The sequence below is a fragment of the Ursus arctos genome, unplaced genomic scaffold (assembly GCF_023065955.2).
Source record: "Ursus arctos isolate Adak ecotype North America unplaced genomic scaffold, UrsArc2.0 scaffold_7, whole genome shotgun sequence".
Lineage (NCBI taxonomy): Eukaryota > Metazoa > Chordata > Mammalia > Carnivora > Ursidae > Ursus > Ursus arctos.
This window is the reverse complement of record NW_026623089.1, coordinates 6,812,194-6,832,708: the sequence shown is the minus strand read 5'-3', so window position 1 is coordinate 6,832,708 and position 20,515 is coordinate 6,812,194. Positions and strand designations below refer to the sequence as shown.

At 50.6% G+C, this 20,515-nt stretch overlaps 1 protein-coding gene across 8 annotated transcripts in view; it reads right to left on the bottom strand.

The window, feature by feature from the left end:
* The window catches only part of CTBP2 (C-terminal binding protein 2), a 158,003-nt gene that overhangs the window by 102,822 nt on the left and 34,666 nt on the right, over nucleotides 1-20,515 (bottom strand). For 5 of the 8 annotated variants that reach the window (XM_026494358.4, XM_044382244.3, XM_044382245.3 and 2 more), the window contains exon 2: nucleotides 5,888-5,989. The exons of 2 other annotated variants lie outside the window; for them this stretch is intronic. The gene's annotated coding sequence lies outside the window, so the exon portion shown is untranslated. Of the gene's footprint in view, nucleotides 1-5,887; nucleotides 5,990-18,561; nucleotides 20,376-20,515 lie in introns of those variants that run through there. One more of the 8 variants, XM_044382242.3, reaches the window with a different exon arrangement.

Here is a 20,515-nt window from a genome sequence, read left to right as displayed (position 1 = left end):
AAATGTCACTGGTCGGGCTGCTTCTGAGGGTAAGTCCAGGAAGGTGCTCATTTCACCCCCCTGCACAGGAGTCCACTCATGGCGCAGATCGTCATGTCCTTCTCATGTGCCCCACACAAAAACCAATGAATTACACTGCATTTTCTTCTAAAACCTCCTCTTTATCCTTAACTGGTACAAGTCTAGGGGAATTATCTTAATTGCTACGTGGAAAGAATGAATTGCAAATGCACTCGGTTAACCAGGACGACTTTATTTTTAACAGCATGGGGCCAGGTGGGAGTGGCCGAGTTTGCCAAAAATAAAGGAATTGATCTATGGATCAATCAATCTATGGAGCAAATGTGTTCTGCTGGGAACTAGCTGGGAGCCCCAGGCAAACAGGACTGGGGAAACCCTTCCACCTGGGGACAACTGGATTCTCGACCATTTCCCAAAGCCTCACTTCAGAAAATGCTTAAATCAGGATCCAGAAACTGGATGATGAAAGACTCGGAAAATACCAGGGCTCTCTCCGTGTCACACGGGCTGTACGGGGAGCGTTTCTTTAGTGTTTGCAGCAGAGGGAGCGGAGGCTAAATTTAAAGTAATGCCAGATTACACTTGAACCTGGGGAAGTGGCGTGTGTCCCTCCATAAAAACCTCGATGGGGGCACAACAGGAATTACAACCCAGACCAGGTTCAAAAGTTACTGGTCTAATGCATTCTAGAAGTCATAGCAACAGTGGCAACACACAAGCCCTATGCAAAAATACTCACATGAAAAAAAAACACCTTTTCCTCTCCTGTTAAACCGCCCTCGGCACGCCTGATTAGAGGTCCCAACGTTTTCATATGAGAAAGTTCACTTCCTCACCCACTCACACATCAACATACATAATCCTTATTATGAAATTTACTGTAAACAAAGTATCATTTCCTTCCACCAGCAGGGCCCTAACCATCACCTTCCTCCGCTCCTCCCTATTCCCAGAACACCCACGCCTCAAGCCCTGGGGAAAGGACAAGGATCTGTGCACTGCTAATCTCTGGTTGTCCCAGAATGTGGGCTGCTGTTCCCCAGTCCACTGGGGGGACCAGGGGTAGGACAGCCTCTGTCTGGGGCTTGTCTGGACATCCGTCATGGCCGGCCTTGCAGCTTTCTCCGCGCACACATGGCCACACCCTCGGGGGCAAGCAGCCGTCCCCGGTCAGCCCCCACTTCACACGGACCAAGTGTGAGGGGAGGGACAGACTCATTGCACACCTGAGAACAGGAACGTACCAGAGAGCCGTGGACCCCAGGAGTCATCACCAGCTACAAAGGGGTCCTGGAATGATGCCGCTGTAGTGTTTCAGCACAAGGGGAAGCCTGAGCGTGGGCTACGCGGTGTCCCCAGCTCTGTTCTCGCACAGGACCCGCGTGCTGGCGAAGAGATCTGACCATCAGGTTCCTCACTTTAATAAAATGGGGATCTCGGAAAGGGAGGTGGGCCACACACCCACGTTTCCCAGCAGGACACATGGATGGTGTGCCCCACAATGTCACAGTGGAGAGGCCCTGCAGGGAGCCATCGGTCCCCAGCCAGGCCCTCCAGCCGCAGCACAGTTTGGCAGGGACCCACCCTGGCCGGGAACCCCAGGGAGTCCAGACGGGCTTGCTTGTGCTGGACCCACAGATGACAGAGTGAAAATTAAGACCCTCTGTTTCATTCTGCGCCTGCGCCTCCCTGGCTGGTTGACGGGCTGTGATTAGAACCAGCAGTCTTGAGGAGTGGGAGGTGGGCGACAGTATCGACAGCAGAAAACACACCCACCTCGGCAAGTTGGGAGGCTGGACCCCTGTGGCATGGACAAGTAGAAGCGCTTGTTCAAGGGGGCTTGGCTGGATGATCTCTGCACTTCTGCGCAGAAGCCGTGGTAGGATTTTGAGATTCTTGGGAGGAAGGAACCCGGGTGAATCAACACCTCCCATGTGAGCTTGGATCCGAGGCTCAGGAAATAAATCCAAACAAGACCCAAGCACCCAGAGCCCAGCTGGGGGGCCTCCTCTCCTCTCCGCAGAGCTGGCTGAAGCCCCACCGGCATCTTCTACCCCGCATCTAGCCTCCTGGCTGTTTCTCCTCTAGAGAGGTCCCCTACAGATAGAAGGCCCTGCGAATCTTTCTCTGGTTTGCGGTTTCCGATGGTGGCAGTCTTGCCTCTGGCCGAAAAACCGAGCAGCACCACACGTCCACCCTGCAGGCCAAGAGCTCAGGAGGACGCTGGAGGCCGCGGTGCCAGGACCCACACACCCACCCCACGGTGCAGCTACTGGTTTCTAGAGTACGGCACTACTTCCCTTCTGTTTTTCGGGAAAGAAATCAGTCTCGGCAGAAATAGGGCAGAGGCCCCAACAACCAGGCAGAGGGCCTCACGGAATCCTGCTGGCCCACTGCAGCCACATCGCAGATGGCCAGCACAGCCTGCTGCCCACGGCAGGCCCGGGGGAGGCTCTCCCCACCCACCAGGCACAGCCGTCACCGGTGCCCTGGGGACCCCCGCTTGCCACCATTCCTGGGGGGCTTGTGAGGCCGACTGAGCTTGCAGATCATTACTACGATCTGCCAGAATAACACTGTGCACAAGCTTCTCTGCGCGCAAGCCCCTGGATAGGCTGCCACGTCCTTGCCAAACCACAGCCACCGCTACCCCGCCATCATTTTACAGAATAGAGGCAGAGAGCTCGGATTTGCATTTTCATGTATTTGTAGACATTTAACAAAAATCACTTCTTCCCTACCACTTCGGTTGTGATCACAAGGTAATGGGTGGGGGGGGGGGGGTGTCATGCTGCTGCAAGTGTTAACGCTTAGTAACAAAACAGTTCCAGAACAACAGTGACCCGTCTGAACTGACGGGGAACGAATCCTGGTTCCAGGAGACATCAGCGAACCGGAGGGTATCTGGGGTTTTCATTTTAACAGTTAACAACACACGGAACGAAGGGCAAAACTACAAAAAAAAAAAAAAAAAAAAAAAAAAAAAAGGCAAGATGTAAACTTCGTATGTCATGATTCATTCATGATGACAAAATGAGTCTCTTTGCAGGAAGAAAACTGAAACGTTTCACTTGAAATTTATTTTTAAAAGGCTGTAAACCAACATAATGAAGTCTAGAATAACAGGCACACAGCGCTCTTGAATGAGGACGTCTTCAAAAATACGAAGGTCAGAAAGGCGTACCAACGGTTGCGGAGCCTCAGAGTTGGCCATTCTGAGGCTGTGGCTTTTCATGAGTTTTGTGCAAAACATCTACTTCCTTCTCCTCTGCCCACATTAAACAAGATTTGTCTAGACCAGAGACCTCAGCAGGTGAGTTACTGGGTTCAAACCAACACGCGGTCCTTCCTCGGGCTGCGGTGCCAGCTGTCCCTCTTATGCCACGGTGTATCGACCACAGGTTGGGCTGCCTGGGCGGCTGCCAAAAACGGGCACAGTGCCGAGCCACAGACACGAGCTCCAAGAGCGAACACATGCCTCTAGGGACGTGTGGGAACTCCATCCACATTGTACTTGCGACGGTGGTCGGGGCAAAGGTAAACTCCCCAGCAGGATGCCGGGCACGGGGGGCACCAGGCCAACAGGGTTTGGTTGTGGAGAGAGCATCCTCCCGGCACGATGGCCGTGCTCCAACGATGGTTGACTCCAGCGTGGTCCCGAACACCTTGAGCTCCTCTAAGGTGCTATCGAAAACTGCTTCCCCAAATTACGCCCCAAACACAGAAGTGGAAACGAGCATCCCAGGCCAGTGTCTGAGCATGCTCGGTTCTCAGGGAAAATTGTCATCAGGAGCCATGTTGCAACCGCATTCTGATACAGATGCATTTTTGCAACATGAACGTTCTTCTCTCTGAGATCAAAACCATCGATAACAGGAACCTGCCGTGGTTCAATAATCAGGTTGAGTCAAATGAAAACGCTGTTACTCAACCATTTTTGATATATATTCTTTTAAAAAAAAAAAGCCCATTTCATCTTTTACTATGAATTTCCACATTCCTATCTTTAGAGGAAATAGTTTTCCAACCCTGTGGTATCTATAAAACGTATCAAGAGTTACTCTCCAGTTTTGGCTATCCAACAGAGATGTTCCCCCAGCCAGCAGGGGAGCCTCATGCACCTTTCAGTGAAGGACCTGACACAAGGCACCAGCAGCGTTTGGACAAGGCACTGGATGCCTGTGGGAGGGAGTCCACCGGATTTCCATCACCAACCCAGTACTGAAACCAACACCCCACCAACCCCAGGCCCACAAAGATTCTGTAACAACACCTCTGCCTGAGGATCCTGGATTAGACTCTAGCACACAGAGTCTTAAAGAAAAGTTTCTTTTAGAAGAAGAATGGGTGAAAGAAAAGAGTTAACGTTGGCCTTGGAAGGCAAAACTGAAGGTCTATGGCTGAGAGAGGTCATCATGACTTACTAATAAAATACACCCATCTCCCCCAAAGAATGTTCAATATTTCAGTCTCTCGCCTTCCCCAATGCTAAGATTCTTCGAATTGTTCCAAGAACATGGAGTCTCCTCTGATAAGAAATCCTCTGAACTACACACTCTGCTGTGGCCTTTGGTCGGGCAAGCCCTCCGGGCTCACTCCCTGGAGAAGCTTCCATACTACGACACCCAATTTAATCTTAAAAAAGGCAGGCAATCTTGGGGACCATCGCAGCCCAACTACTGAATTCACACATAAGACGACCTCCAAATGCCGGGAAGAGGCCCAGGTCCAGGTAAGTTTTCCATCAGGATCTCCCACTGACTCTACCCCATGGGGAGAGAGGGGGACACACAGCGAGACCCCTCCCTGGGCCACAACCCTCTGCTGGCTAGGTTCAGGCTGTGCTTGCGCTCGGCCTCCCACCCACAGGAGCTCCCAGAGGAACACTGCAGTGCAGATCTCCAGCGGAGCCCAGCTCCGAGGAGGCCGGATCCCAGCCCACAGGGGCGCACCTGCCCAATCTCCGAACCCGAGGCTAGATGCTATCCAACACGCTGGGCAACACGCCAGGGGTTTGACAGAAAGGACACTGAGAAAATTCGCTCTCACACTCTTTGTCTTGCTTTTAAATGATGCTGTTAGCTCAAGGAGAAAACATTTTTTTTCCAGCAGGGTAAACATCAATCACTTCTGAGAAGTTGCCATTTTGAGACTTTGAGTTAAGATGCAGGTTTCGTGAAAAATGGCAAGGAGCGTGTTGTGACTAGACTCCGGACCTCCAAACCCCGCTCTGGGTAAAGGATGGAACTACATCGATCGAGGTTTTCTCTGCCACACTCCGAGGGAGTGCAGGCAAAATTGAACGCTCTCCTCCGCGCACACCCACATCCCAGTCAACTCCACCAGAAAAAATCATTTCGTGCTCAAGACATCCTAGAGGTTGGTAGCTCTAAAAATGTAAGCTCATCAGAGATGTGCCTTCATCAGCAAGCTGTTTCCTTTCTAAAGACGTCCGTCTACCCTTTCACTCGAGCGTCTTTGGGGTGGCATGAGACTATTCCCCTAATTCATTTTTATTCTTTGTAATGAATACGTCGAGAAGTCCTACACGGCTTCCATTCTGCCTTGAGTTTCCTAGTAGTATAATTTCCGTTGACTTATCTCTGTAGCAGCAGCGACAGCAGAAACAATCACTTTACACTGAACTATATTGCTTCAGAGTTAATTACATGTATTTTGCTTTTGATAAATGAAAATACCAGATGCAATTAATTGAAAGACAATCAATAGGATCCTGCTATTAGACATCCCAATGAAACATCCAGAGCCTGCTGGCAATCCATAGTCATCAACTAATTGAAAACGCATTCCAGAGGGGTTTAAAAAAACCTGAGCTTTTACCTGGAGATATTTTACAGTAACTCACCAATATAAATCTGTCCACAAACTATAGTTCACACGATGGGCTGCCCGTCTTTTTAAGGGACTCCAGCTTCATTGGTTCGAAACCATTTAAGGCGATGAAAGTCTGAAAGTACAATGAATTGGGTCAGTGGAGCTGAAGCGGTGATTTTTTTTTCTCTGTTGTTTACATCTAGCCATTCCTTAATTGCATTTTTCCAATGCCTTCGATTCTAAGCTACCAGAGGATATTAAATGGTTTCATTAAAAATACTATTTGTCTTGCTTTAGTCGCACACCAGATCAAACAGTAGAGCACCAGAACAAATGAACCCTTTCCATCTATTTTGACACGAAGCCAAGTGTGCAAGACCAGAAGGTGATATTGTGTCATCACCGTGAAAATGTCATTTACATCTCTTTACATCTCCAAGTAGCGAGCAAAGGGACAACAAAATCAATACCTTCAAGCAAAAAGTATTACCAACTGTTTGAGAAATATGGAAGTATAAAGTGCAATTCATAAACCCATGGTTTATAAGTGCTATTAGCATAAATGCTGACAACTGTTAGTCCACTGTAACTCTGATTAACGGTTGCAGTTGTCCATTAATAGAAGGCATTTTAACTTACTACTGAAATTGATTACTCAGTTAAGAATTCAATCCTAATGTTCAATAAAATTGCACTTTCTTGGCAAATGCAATATGAAATGAGGTGATGCATTAAACAGCACTCACATTTATTTTACTATACAAGGGACGAAGAGGAAATCTGCTGCGGTGGTATCACTTATCTGAACCACTTCCTATGCACACAGAGTCGTCAGAGGGGCAGGTGGGGAAGGTACCCCCGGGGCGGACAGAGCAGGCAAGCAAGCATCCGGGCAAGCGTGTCCAAGCGCCTTTTCGGTGACTTTCCCATGAAGAACAGACAGGATTGCAACACCGCAATTGTCATGCAACCAGGCTGTCCATGTTTCAAGGTAGTATTTCTCAAGGCCCGTGAGAAAGGAGAGGTATGCGTCCCGGAAATAACTGTTGCAGCCAACCCTGACCATTCCCAGGCCCATCTTACAATCAATCAGGATTCAGATGGTTGATTAATATTTCAAAAGGGGGATGAAATTACGGAAACCAGCTTCCCAGCTACACTCTACTTTCCAAACCATTCCAATCTTAGGAAGCTAAAGTTTCCTAATACACTTTTCCCTCCTTTTAATTTTTTTTTTTAAAGTAGGCTCCACACCCAGTGTGGAGTCCAATGAGGGGCCTCAATTCACGACCCTTAGATCAAGACCTGAGCCTGAGATCAAGAGTCGGACACTCAACTGACTGAAACACCCGGGTGCCTCACATTCTCCTCCTTTAAAACAACGGGGTCATTTCTTGGGATCCAATCCTGTGGCATAACCTGCCCAATTACACAGCAAGTCGGAGAAAGGAACCACTGGGCCTCCCAGGTCCATGCAGTCCCCCGTTCAAAAGAAGACCGTACTTGTGTTTTCTATTCAGTGTACTGAAACACAGCATCGGGGCACTGATGTCGGCCAGCTCCCACACCACGACTAGAACCGAGTCAAGGGCAGGCACGGCTCTGAAGAACTACTTAGATACAGGTGACCTCTACGGTCAGGGTTATCATATCCAAGGTCAAAAAGTAATTCCACTCCCACACCACCTTATGCCCCCACTTTCCAACTCAAGGAGGGGTGGGGAGGAGGGGACAGACACGCCAGCCTTAATTTATTAAGTGCTGGGAAGGGGAGAAGTGCCGAGCATCTCACGACACAATTACGTTTCATGTTTAATAACTAAGCATTTACTCTATCTAGGAACCATCCTGGAATTTTCAGGAGGCAAGAGCTTGCCTAACAAACTCTTGTTCACCCTTCAAAACCCATCTCATAGCAATCACCTTCCTGCCCCAGCTGCCAGGCTGTTACATACCCTGACCACTTCCAAGTCTCTTCGGTTTAAATGTCTTGATCGCAACTGATTCATTTCTAGATTTCTCCAGGTGTGGAACAGAGTCGAAAATCAAATATTTAACTGCACAATGGAATCAATCTCCTTGGTCTAGCACTGCTCGTCCTAGTAGGTCACAGGCTTCCTTTTTCTTTGTTTCCAGGGCTTTGCACAACAGACACTCGAATGTTGATGGATACATATATATGTAAACGATGCATTTCCAAAAACACAAGGAAATTACATGTACATCTGACCCTCAGGCGACACGAGTGTGAAGTGTGCAGGTCCACTTATATGTGGATTTTTTTTGATGGAGTACAGTCCTGTAAACGTATTTTCTCTGATGATTTTCTTAACGATTTTTTTCCTAGCTTGCTTTATTTTAAGAATACAGCCTATAATGCAAATAACATACAAAATGTGTCAATCGACTGTTTAGGTTGTGATTAAGACTTCTAGTCAACCACTGGTTACTGGGAATTAAGTTTTGGGCGAGTCCAAAGTTCTATGTGGATTTCTGACTGCATGGGGGGGGGTCGGCACCCCTAAACCTCATGTTGTTCAAGGGTCGACTGTATAATAGGAAGAGGTCCCTTTTGGAAAGGAGGGAGGGAAGGAAAAGTTACTGGGGAAGGAAAATTGAGCAGAGTGTGTAAAGTTACTTCTCATATTTAAACAGAGGTTAAAGAGAAAATATACCAACACGTTCACATTTACCTAATCTTGGTGGGCACAGAGTCTTCCTTTGAGATAATGCTTCACAGTGAAACTAATTCGACAGGGAACAGACAACTCGGCTGTTTAGAAGGCTTCATGGAGGAGGTGACAAATTCAGGAGAGCCTGTAGACCGCCCAAGCCAACGGATTACGTAGCAGATTAAGAACGCAAAAAGGCTTGGAAGACTGCCAGGATCTTGGAAGCCAGTGCCCACTGTTACTTGAAGGTGGTAAGAAGTACTTTTAAAAACTAGAGCCGCAGAAAGGCTACAAATCCACAAGCCCTCGTTGCCGCAGATACCCGAGGGCAGCCCACGTGCAGGAGGGCTGCGCAGACCCGCCAGGATCTAAGAACTTCCAGGAGCACGCAACAAGGCACGGAAATGACTTCGCTGATTACAATCGCCACCGCGCCTACACAAGCCACCTCAGGAGCCAGAGCGGGCTGTCCCCCCAAGTGACTCAGGCACAGCGGGCGAATGCCAGGCAGCTCCTGTGTCTGGCCAGGGAGAAAGGCTCCTCTTTTGGGCCTGCACCATCAACCTGGGTGAAGCTATTAAACAGCACTTGGCAAACGTGTTCCGCCCATATTTTGGGGTAATGAGGGGTGTGGACATGGGCATTCAGCCCACACCAGGGGAAACAGCAGCACCCAGACCCTGGCGGAATCTGGGCCAGGCCAGGTCCTGGGGCTTTCTACGTACAGGAAACAGACAATTCAGGACAGCTGCCTAGAAGGATCGTCTCCTCTGGATTTCTAGTTCCTTCTCACATGAAGTCGGGCAGATGAAAGCTACTGTTCGGTATACAGTTAGTAAGACTACTTTTCTGAAATGGAAGGAGAGAAGCGCCTGGGAAATCTGTGAAGGGCCAGGGCAAGGTCAGGCGGGGGCCGAGAGGCGCGGGTCCTGGCTCATTCCAGGAGGACCCATCCTGCCTGAACTTCGACCCTCTTTCCCAGTGGCTCCGGGGCCCTGCATGGCACTAAAGGCCCTCCAGCAGTGAGGAGAGGGTACATGGGCAGCCAGCTGGGGCTCTCCCACAGTCCCAGCTGTGGCAACGTCATTTAAGGAACAAAACGCCCACTGACCTGCACCTGCTCTGTGTGAGTTCTCCTCATGCTACTTCTTGCATCTCAGGCTTTGACGTGCCAGCTCCCGACACCACTTGGGGCCTGCCTGAACCCCGCCTGGATTCTCTGCTCTGGTTCACATTTGGCTCATCTAGGCTGTAGGCCCATCCTACTGTCCTGCGATGTCCTGCGGTGGGGGCTGCTTTACCTGCTGGTTCTAGGTGGCGCCCTTCCCCCCTCCCCCACCCTTATCGACATCATCTCCAGGCTGACCAGTACAGCTCGGCTTGGGCGAGTCTTAGGAGAAGGGAAAGGACCCTCGAGTGACAGATGTGGATGGAGCAGGCGGCCCAGGTTCCTGGAGAGCACCAGCCTTATCTGGAACTGGCTCACGGCATCTGCAGCCTCCTCTCGGATCCAGGGAACCCCATCGACATTTACCACTTAAACAGAAAACCTGAAAGCAGTCTGCAAAATCATCCCTTAGGTAATCGTGAATTTACTGCAATGAAGGACCCCTGGGAAGGGACAAGGGGAAGAGCACAAAGCACTAGCAGGGCAGGAGAACGCCAGGCTCCGTGGGTGAGGATGACCAACCCACTCCCTAGAACTCTGCCCTGTCTGAGACGAAGACTGCACCTGCTTCACAGGGGACAGGGCCCTTGCAAAGAGACAAGGAAGCCCGGCCCAGGGCCTGCAGACATCAAGTACTGCGAAAATGTGAGTCGTCATCCGATTCGGCACTCGGCTCCAGGACAAGGTCATCGTCATTAGCATCTTCTAAAAACCAAACCCACCTGCCCACATCACGAGATAATGGTTCCTATTTGGCACAAGAATATAATACTCTTAACTGGGTCATTGAGACCAACATGCCCCCATCCCACCTGCCCCTCACCTCACTGAGTCCTGTGGCAAAGCTGTGCTCGGCAAAGAAACAAGACACCGGGTGAGGAAGCACCCAGAACCCCAGCCTTCCCTCTTGTCAATGTTCCCTTGGCACAGACACCGCCAACTAGTGCTCTTAGGACGGCGCCCACCGTTAGGACATTGACAACAGAGCCGTGCTAACATGACAGGTCATGCTAACATGACTCCAGGAACTGCCCACCTCTCCACAGCTGCGAGGCCCCACCTCGTGGCACCCTGCTGTCCCTCTGTGCTTCCCGGCAGGGCAGCCCAGCCCGCCAAGGCTGACTTGCCCATGGGGCTGCTGAAAGAGGGGCCCACAGAAACAAAAGTCAAACCAAAGCTCCAGAGAAGGCTCACCCCACCTCTCAAGGGCCTCGGATGGGGTCCCCAGGGAGCCCACTGTGACCTGAAGGTCTGTGGGTCCACCCCCAGGCAAGACCTGTTGCACTCTATTCTCCCTTCCTGCTGTAAACCTAGGCCCCTGTCACTGTTGGGGGGGGGGGCATCAGTCTGAAAGGGCAGTGACCCTTAGTGATGGGACTACAAGAAGGACATGAGGGCACGGAAAGGGGGTGCCAGGGGCTTTCCCTGATATCCACAGCGGGTCCTCTTAACCGTCTCAAGTTCAAAGGCGACAGACAGGGAAAAGCCTCAGGCAGACGTGGAACCTGAAAGTTCATGGAAAAACCAAATGCCCGCCTCATGAAAAGGACCTGTCCATGTCACAAGTCCGTCCGGCCAGGTGGACGGGCACAGGCCCACGGAGGCCACTTGCAACAGCACCAGAAGAGCGTTTCACAGGATGCCCGAGCACCCTGGGCCCCTGTTTCAGAACGACAAGGGCAGGGCACTCGGTTCTCTGTGTCCATACCCTGTCCTCCTTACTAGCCCCCGCTTCACACCCTGGTCACCTCGGCTGGTCTCTCACTGGGAGGGGGAGACCGTCCACCGCCAGTTGTGACCCTCACTCTTCAGGGTCTCTCTGAGGATGTGTGGGGCAAAGCAAAGCACCCCGCAGGACTAGTGAGATGGCACCAGGGCTCCGCCAGCAGACTGGGCAGAGGAGCAAGGTGGGGGCAGGAAGGGCCAGCAGGGGGTGGCGGTGGTGGCAGTGCAGCCTTCTGCCTCGCAGCACGCTGGGCCAGGGTGGGATCTGCCCTGCACTCTGGATGCCAGGCCAACAGTGCCATACATAAGCCCCAGTGGCCCAGGATGGTGCCCCCACCCCTCTGCCTGCCCAGACTTAATTGTTAACTCACCCCAGAAAGGCCCAGCCCATCCGGCATGGCGCAGTACAGAATTCTGCTTTAGCTGCTACGTGGGGGAAAAAGCAAGCAAAGGACAATGTCCACCAGAGAGCAAAATGTTCCCTACACGTCAGACAGGACAGAGTGAACACGGTAGGATCTGAGGTGCCGTCACCCCAGAGCAGCCAGGTTATTCCTCCCCAGGACTCAATTCAACTTACTATTGCCTAATAATAAGTAAACCATATTAATTAGCTTTGAAACAATTAGCCTTTATTCAGGGGAAGAAAAAAACCAAACCCAACAACCCTGCAAGCTAATTCTTTCCAGGTCCCTATACAGCCCACGTTGCCATCGAGACACTTAAGGTCAAATCAACACTTCATTATAATCCCCCGATGTCCAAGAGCTTCAACTTCAATAAAAAACATGCCCTCCAGGCAGAAACTTTACATACACAGTCTTTGTGGCGAATGTTTATGGAAATTTTGTAATATTAAATATGTTCAGCTGGTTTTAAGTTTTAAGAACGTCAAGGCCCAACAGCCAAGACTTCAGAACTCTTGTCTTCAACTAGAAGGGCGGCCATGGAAAACTGTAAGGGGAGTCTTGGAACTCTGCCATTTTTTTAAGGAAAACAAAATAGGATATTTTCTCAGTGTTGTCTCAGATGTAGTCAATTAATTTGTCCCTTTCTCTGCTCTGTTTTCAGCTTTTATATTCTGTGCCCCACAGAGCCTGCAAATTTGAGACAGGCTAGGTGACCAGGAGAGCGTAGGTGCTGCAGAAATGCTCCGTCCCGAGCAGCTATTCCACTGGGGAAATAAACGAGGACACGAGGATGCCAGGCTGGGGGGCAGCGGCGGTTCGGAGACAACTGTAATGACCATGGAAAGCCAACTGATAAATGGGGGCTGCTGATCAGGCCGGGCACAGGCCAAGGTTTTCGGGGGGGAAAGGAGTAGATCCATAAGCATCAACCCCCCCACACACACACACAATGACGTCACTTTGTGAATTCAAGCTGTGTTCCCACACCCCAAACTGCCCAGCTGGCCAGGGAGGGAAGGCAGCTGGCCTAAGCCGTCGGACCCTCGGCTCATAGAAGCCTGTGCGAAAAGTCAGACAGGCCATGAAGCTGCCTTGTTAACTCTGAAAAGACTAGAGGAGTGGAAGGAATCCCTGCCAGGGGGCCAGGACCCCCTTCCAATCAGTCTGGCTCCCAAGGAAGCCCGGCCACGGAGGCCTCTGCTGAATGTACCAAGACCCAGTTTCCAGCAAGGGAGGAATGCGGATAATCCCACACTGCAAGTCAGAGACACCTATAGGTGGCTTCTCACGGTTCCAAGTAGTAACTGAAGAGGAAACCTAAAGGCTGAGGCACATACCCCTCTGTGTAGGGCGGCCTGGAACCCTCCCGGAGTGCAGAGACGGGCTCCCTGAGGACGGAGCCCAGCTGGTGGAACCACTAACCCATCAGGGCATCTGGAAAGCAGGCCCTGGCCTGGGTTTTCTCCCTGGTAGAGTGGCAGACTCCAAAGAGGAGGAGGCGGCATCTGAGCTCCTTTCCTCCAGGCACCCCATCTAAACCCCCAAGTGACAAAGGGCACAGGGTCTGATGGGAAGTGGAGGGCTCTCCTAGTGCTTGGTACCACGGCAACACCAAACCTACAGGCTGACGGCCTTTAAAATAAAATCCACTGATGAGAAAGCAGAATGTTGAAGCAACGACGAGACAGACAACCCCACACACTGGTGGGAATAGGAGGGCTCCTCTTCTGAGAAGTTAGATTTCATCCTTCACCCCATTCTACCCCTCGGCAGGGATCAGAGGAGGGAACGGCATTTACATAAAAATAAGAAACCATCTAAGATGCCCCCCAATAGCAAGATAACTATCTTTCCTGATAAACAGCTATATACCTGTATTTCCTGTACCTATGTATCGTGATGACACCTGTATCAACAGATTATATAGTTTAAAAATAATGAAAAAATACTTAACATAGGAAAAAATACTTATAGGTTAAGTGGAAAAAAATATGAAATACATAGAATAATCCAATTGTCATTTAAAAGTATTCTTTAAATGGTTTTCATTTTTTTTGGTATATACTTACACATAAGAGAAATTACATCCAAAGTGTTATTTCTCTACGCTAAGATTAAAGGTGATTTTTAAAACGTAAGTCTTTCAGATCATGAAAATCATTTAATTTTCTGCATACTCTCCTATATTCTCCATTTCCTACAATCGGAAAATGCACAGGGAAGATGCCGTGGGCTCTTCTGTCAGGAGGGAGGGAGCCGAAGCCGGGAATACAGAATGAGAGTCGCCTGCCCATGGCAGCAACTCCCTAGGTGGGTTTTAAAGCAGGTAAGGTATCTCCCACATCCTCATGCAAGTTCAGTCTCTAACAGGGTGTCCCTCCTGGGGATGCTGAGGCCTAAGTCCGAATTCCAGTGGCCAAGCAACCTGGGAGAATCCATGGGGGGGGGGGGGAGCACACAGTGGGAGTCCCTGGGCTCTGATGGGGAGCTTGCCACCCATGCATGCCCGGGCCACCGGAGAACGACGCATCACTAGGGGTGAGAACAGGGCTGGGTTCTCAGAGGCTCGGCCAAGTTCTTGGCCACAGCTCAGACCGCGGAAGAAGGAGCACAGAGAAGCACTTGAGGATTGAGAGCGGGGTCCTCAAGCCCTGAAGAATGACTTACACGAAGAGTGATCAGCTTTCAGTAGCAACACGACTGATCAACGGGCTCCACGTGGAAGACTGAGCCAGGCAGTGAAGCTGGGTAAAATTCGCGCAGACAGCTAACAGCCCCCTCAGACCCCTGCTCTCCCCCACACCGCGCCCTCACCCCCACCCCTTTATGCACCACAGAAGCCCATCGCCGCTGTGCCTGTTTTGTAACTGATTTAGCTGGTCAGCGCCATGCCAGCAGGGACACGACCCGATTTTTATGCTGGAGAACTCAGACACCAGCCCACAGTTAAGAGCCTTAGAAGGAGGCTGTGTGTGGTCCCGGACAAGCAGGTCACCCTCTCATCCTCAGAATGCCTCCCTCCGGAGGAGCCCAGGAGGTGACCAGCAGCACCTCGCGTGGGAGGATTCCGGCGATACTGCGGGTAACGTGCTCAGAGCCGGGCTCAGGGCACACGGGAAACCCTGTCATTTATCAAATACTTTCTTTACTGACACGACTGGGTAAATTCAAGAATCCTAGAAAGGAAAAAAAAAAAAAAAGGCCGTAGGAAATTGGGTTCTGATTTTATTTCAAAGCAAATTTATTCAAACCCAAACCTCGAGGTTCAGGGAGGATTTAAGCATAAAATGAAGTAACATCACTGCCATCAAATGGAGCAGCTGTGGTACCTGCCACAGAGGAAAGACTGAACTTTCTAAAATCCATTTACAAGGCCGGGTGTTGGACAGAGAACAGCATATAGGGAAACTCCGCAAATGCAAACATGAGCGAGGCCCCAAACGTCTAACTGAGGATTAATGCACGGGTCCAGAAGGTACTTCCTTCAGCGGCAACAAGTTTTATTTTCAAGAATAAATCAGAGTCAGAGGAGATCTTCTCGAAGGAAAACCGAGACCCAGATCACCTGGCCCACCAGAGACAAAGGCAGAATGGAGCCTGGCTTGGTCCTTTCCACTCCCCACCCCAACACGCCCTCGGAACACCTGGCAGTTGTGGAAAGCCCCGAAACAGACGGGACAGGCTCTTCACCTGTGACCCCGGCTCAGACCACCCAGTCGCACGATCCCTGATACAGATGCCAGTCCCTCTTAACCCAGAGGAATCCAGGACCAGGAAAGAAAATCCAAACACCAGCCCAGGCCGGGAACCCCTCCTCCAGTTGCGTGACCCCATCCCAAGCACCAGGTGGGGTTTTTTGTTTTGTTTTTTTTCAGTGCAGGTGCCTCCCAGGCACCGGATCAAGCAGCATCCAAGCAGCGTCACCTACAACCAGCAGCGAGGCTGGCCCAACAGTCTTATCCAGGAAAAGGAACAAAGGAGCCCCGAAGGAGCACGTAAATATTACCTGTCGATTCATATACAGCAGGTAAATAACCCTGGGAATCCTGAACTCCCTTCCACACACACCTAATTACTCAGTTGCGTTTCATTAATTTTGAAAGTACAGACAACCTTTTAGCACGGATGGTCACGGGGGCAGTAATCCCTCAGTGCTGTCCTCCCTTACAAGATGAACGTGTAAATACATACACATTCATACACACATACACACACACACACACACACACACACACACACACACCTATGTGTACCACGCAGCGCACCTGTGCTTCCTGAAGGGACGGCAGCTCAAACGTGTCCCTCTGAAATCAGGTTCCCAGGACATGCGCGTTTACAGTTGTCATGAAAGCACGCCAAAGTCACCCAGGGTCTCCACACAGACCCCTGAAGCCCCATGGACGCTGCCTTCCCCTCCTTCGTGCAGCAAGCCTGAGCCCCACGTGTCGCTACTATCACCACGTGACTGCTAGGAACACAAAACCTCAAAATTCCATGATCCCTTATCCCAAGTTCGGTGTCTTCACACCCTGCAGTCAACGAGCACGACGCGAAAGCACACATCACAGATGAACAAAACTCCCAAGGGGAAGGCAGCTCTTCCTGCTGGTTTCTCAAACCAGCCGAGCCAACATGGCAGAAGCCACTCGCGCGTCCCCGCATGGCCAGTCACGCAGACAGGGGGTGAGCAAAGGGGAGGCCCGTGATGCCCAGCTCTCCTGACATCGAGCAACTGGGCAGGGGCAGGGGGGAGCTTCAGAACTCAGGTCCCCACAGTGGGTTTCTTCTTACCCACTTCTGCCTAAGATTGGGTCAGAAATCTTTGGGACGGAATATTCCTCATCAGAAAAAGGGAACAAACCAGGGATACACGAAACAACTTAAATGAAATCTCAAAGGGAATCACGCTGTGAAAAAATTCAATCCCCTAAGGCCACGTAGCCACGTATTCTGACTCCACGTATGTTAACATCCTTACGTGACAAAATCAGATGAGAAAACAGATTCGTGGTTCTCAGGGGGAGGGACTAGGAAGAGGGCAGGACACTCCAAGCCTCGAACATTCCCTGAGCCAGCCAGGTCTTGGCCACCTGAAGGGGGTGTGGCTGTCAGTGGACAACAGGGGAGATCCTGGGGCCGTGGAACTGTTCTGCATCTTGACCACAGTGGGCCACGCGGGAACCGACCCTTTGTGGTGCCACTGCACAGAAGTAAACACCCCCCCCCCCAAACCAACACGTAAATGCTGGGGAAATCTGAAGGCTATCTGGGGACGCATCAATATCAATTTCCTGGTTGTGTTCACTGTTACTATTGTTTTGCAAGATGTTACCATTGGGGAAGACTAGATAGGGTATGATTACAACTACATGGGATTTGAGGATTACTTCAAAATAGTCTAATTACAAAAATAACCACCAGGTTTATTCTGTTTTGTTTTTTTTGGTTTAGTTGAGCTCATGTTGACCATAGATAGGGTAACTCCTTTCTTTTGTGGATTGCTGTGTTTACAAGAAGGAGCCACGAGGAGCCAAACCCTATGAATACGATTTACACACTACCGGGGGCCGTGAGCCCAGCCTCCTTTCTCAAGAGCCAGAGCTCCCAGCTCCTGAACCCTGACCTTCTCCAGGGCAGTCGGCAAAGATGCTTGCTATGTAAGTTCCTTCCTGGGACCAGGCACAACTGACCGGTTTCTCTCTCCCAGCTGCTGTGGACACCGGGGGCTCCCCAGGTCACATGTGACAGAGGGCGCCCTCCCTGGCTGAGCAGCCCTGGGAAGAACAGTAGAGAAAAATCAGCCCCTGGAGCTGGTCTGTGCCGGGTGAGTGGGTACCCTGGCGGGGAACTAAATCCAGGCCTCCCTGACCCAGCCTGGCTAAATCGAAACCACAGGCAACAGGCTGGAACAGGCCAAGACCGTCCCTGGCTGATATACACGGTTGTACACTGGGCTGGCCACTTTCCAACACCCAGCTCGCTCAAAGAAAGTTCTGGAGCTGAAGTGTCCCAGCAGGTCACCGGGGTCAGGGGAGCCACCTGCCTGCGTGGACCCACAGCGACATTCCTGCTTTTCCAAGCAGGCTTCTGGGACAAAACTTAATCACACTGTATCAACCTAAAGGTCTTTTGTGGCATTCTGTCTGTCCTCCCAGATCCCCCGCCGCCTCCCTTTTAAGGAGAGCTGGCATACTCACTCCTCATGCTCGCCGGTAACTCCCTGCTGATTCAAAGAACCCAAGGAAGAAAATTACAGGAGTGTCTCCGCTGTTTCTGCCTTTATTGTCTTCAGGGCTGCACTTTTTTCGATTCTTTCAATGGGAGTTTATCTTTAATGTCTCCCGGAGACAGTAACAAAAACATCTCCCTCTCCCCAAAATGTGCCATTAGATATAGTGTACGGCTGAGAAGGATTTCAATAATAGTGCTATTTTTTTCCTGCTTCTAGAAACCCTTAAATAGCCACTTACTCAAAAAGCTGAATGTTTTCAAATCTCCCAACACTGCCCAGCTTCAAAGGGGCTGAAGAAATAACCAGTAAGTCTTCCACAGAAATAAAAATTACATTCTACATAAATTAAATATATAATTTGATTAAACGTGTTTATGCCTTTGTGATGACATTTAAAATAGAAGCAATCATTTTCGTTCTTAAAAGAAAAACTCCTTCAAATATAATTCGAAGCTGTCAAACCTACCTTCTGCTACAGATCTTTTAAATGTCACATACCTTCAAAAGGGGATGGCAGTTTCCTTTTAAATATGCAATTCCAAGCAGCGCTTCGGAATCAAGCACGTATTAAAACACACCGCTGGCATTTATCCTGATTAAGTACAGCCTTCGTGCCCCCGTTCCTGATGGACTTGCTCAGGAGCGTGGCACCCGGCCTGTCCCTCCGTCCCTCCCCATACTACCCCAGCACGGTTAGTGCCCCCGTGGCTGGCTGCAAACCACAGGGCCCAGCACCAAGTCACGCCCCTAATGCCTTAAGGGGGCAAAGATATCTTCCTGTGATTCCTACAGTTTTCCTCCCGGATACCTTGCTGAACTCTGTGTAACCCAATTTTGACATGGCATCAACGGCCCAATTGTAAGACAGTGTTAAATCAGACGCAAAGAAAACTCCGCACTCATTCTCCTAAGTCAATGACCTACATATTCAATTGCTTATTCTCCAACTCAGTAGCAAACACCGTGCTATATTTAAACATAGAGCACAGATACAGCTTTCTTCTGAAACGTTAGTGATACAGACTGGCGTTCCACTCCAGCCCTCCCCTCCTCAGGTTAAAGAATGTAAACCTTGTCAACGTCAACCGGGGAACTCTGAAGGGAGCAAGTGTGGTCCGTGTCTCCGTTATTTTAGTAAGGTAGCAAGTGTCATTTCTGTAAAAAGCCAATGTGAGCAGCATCTTCTCCACGGGAACATAAGCAAAACGAAGCCTGGTTCGCCCCTGCCTCCCGAGTACCTGGCAAACAGCAAGTGCTCAGAAAGAAAACGGACAAGGACTTCAAGTCCGCTAAGCATGGGTAACAAGCATGTCGCATACCAAGTGTCCAAAGGGGATGCAAGCGCTCCCTGACTGCTGAACCCCGACACCCCAATAGTCTTGCAGCCACAGCAGGGATGACAGCAAAAGGAGCAGGGAGCTCTCAGAGTCTGTCCTAAGACTTTGGGAGATTTCACTGCCAATCTCTTGGTAACTCATCCAAATATGAGGAGGCGTGGGCAAGTCAGCCCCCCACGACCAACGCTGCAAGAGGGTCCTAAGAACATCTGAAGAAGCGTCAAGGCAGAGGGTCTGAAAGCCAAACAGAACACCGAACAGGAGAGAGCCCAGCCCAACACCTCAACAGGTGTCTCCTTCCTGGGAAAGGAAAGCTGATGGGGGCTGGGGTGCGGTAAGCAAGAGGCCAGGGGAGCCTTCCAAACAGACTGCAGTGCAGTGGGCAGTCTGGGAGAGGACCAGGGTGACTGCAACACTCCTGACAACCACAGCCCAAATCGGGGCTGTAGTTTGGAATCCCTCCTGTGGGTACCTTCTTGCCTTGTCCAACCGTGTGACCCTGGGCAAGTCACCTTGCCGCTCGGAAAGCATCTTCTCACAGGTACGGGAGAGGAGTGCCACCCAGACGCACCAAGACGCTCTGACTCAAGTTCTAATTCCATTTAAAACAGGCGATCGTGAATATTAAAGTGTTCTCGAGTCATTCTGAAGCGCCCAGCGCTTGACAGAAATCAAGAGTGTGGAAGGGGAAGTTACTGCAAAGGGGATTTCTCCTTCTCTTTGGACGCAGGTAAAGTTCTGTTCACTGGGCAGCAAACTCCGGCCCCACAGCACAGACAAGAAGGGTTAAGAAACACCACCCATGGGGCCAGACCCCACAACCTGACCCGTGGTGTCAACGGGGAAGCTAGAACACACGGGTGGACTGAAACACTCAGTGGGGCCGTCATTCAGTAAAATGATTTTGTTCCTTTTGGCCACACTGGCCCTTCTGCGCGGTTCCTGCACCCCAGCCTCCTCCTCAGACGAAGCCTTCCCAGTTAACACCACTCGCCCTCCTGTCTCCCCACGCCTCGCCCACAGAAATGATCAGCCCAGTTCCCCCCAGTCAACTCCCTGGGGCTCCACCATTGCTTTATATGAGACTTGCAGTCAAGCTTTCCTTCCTATCACCT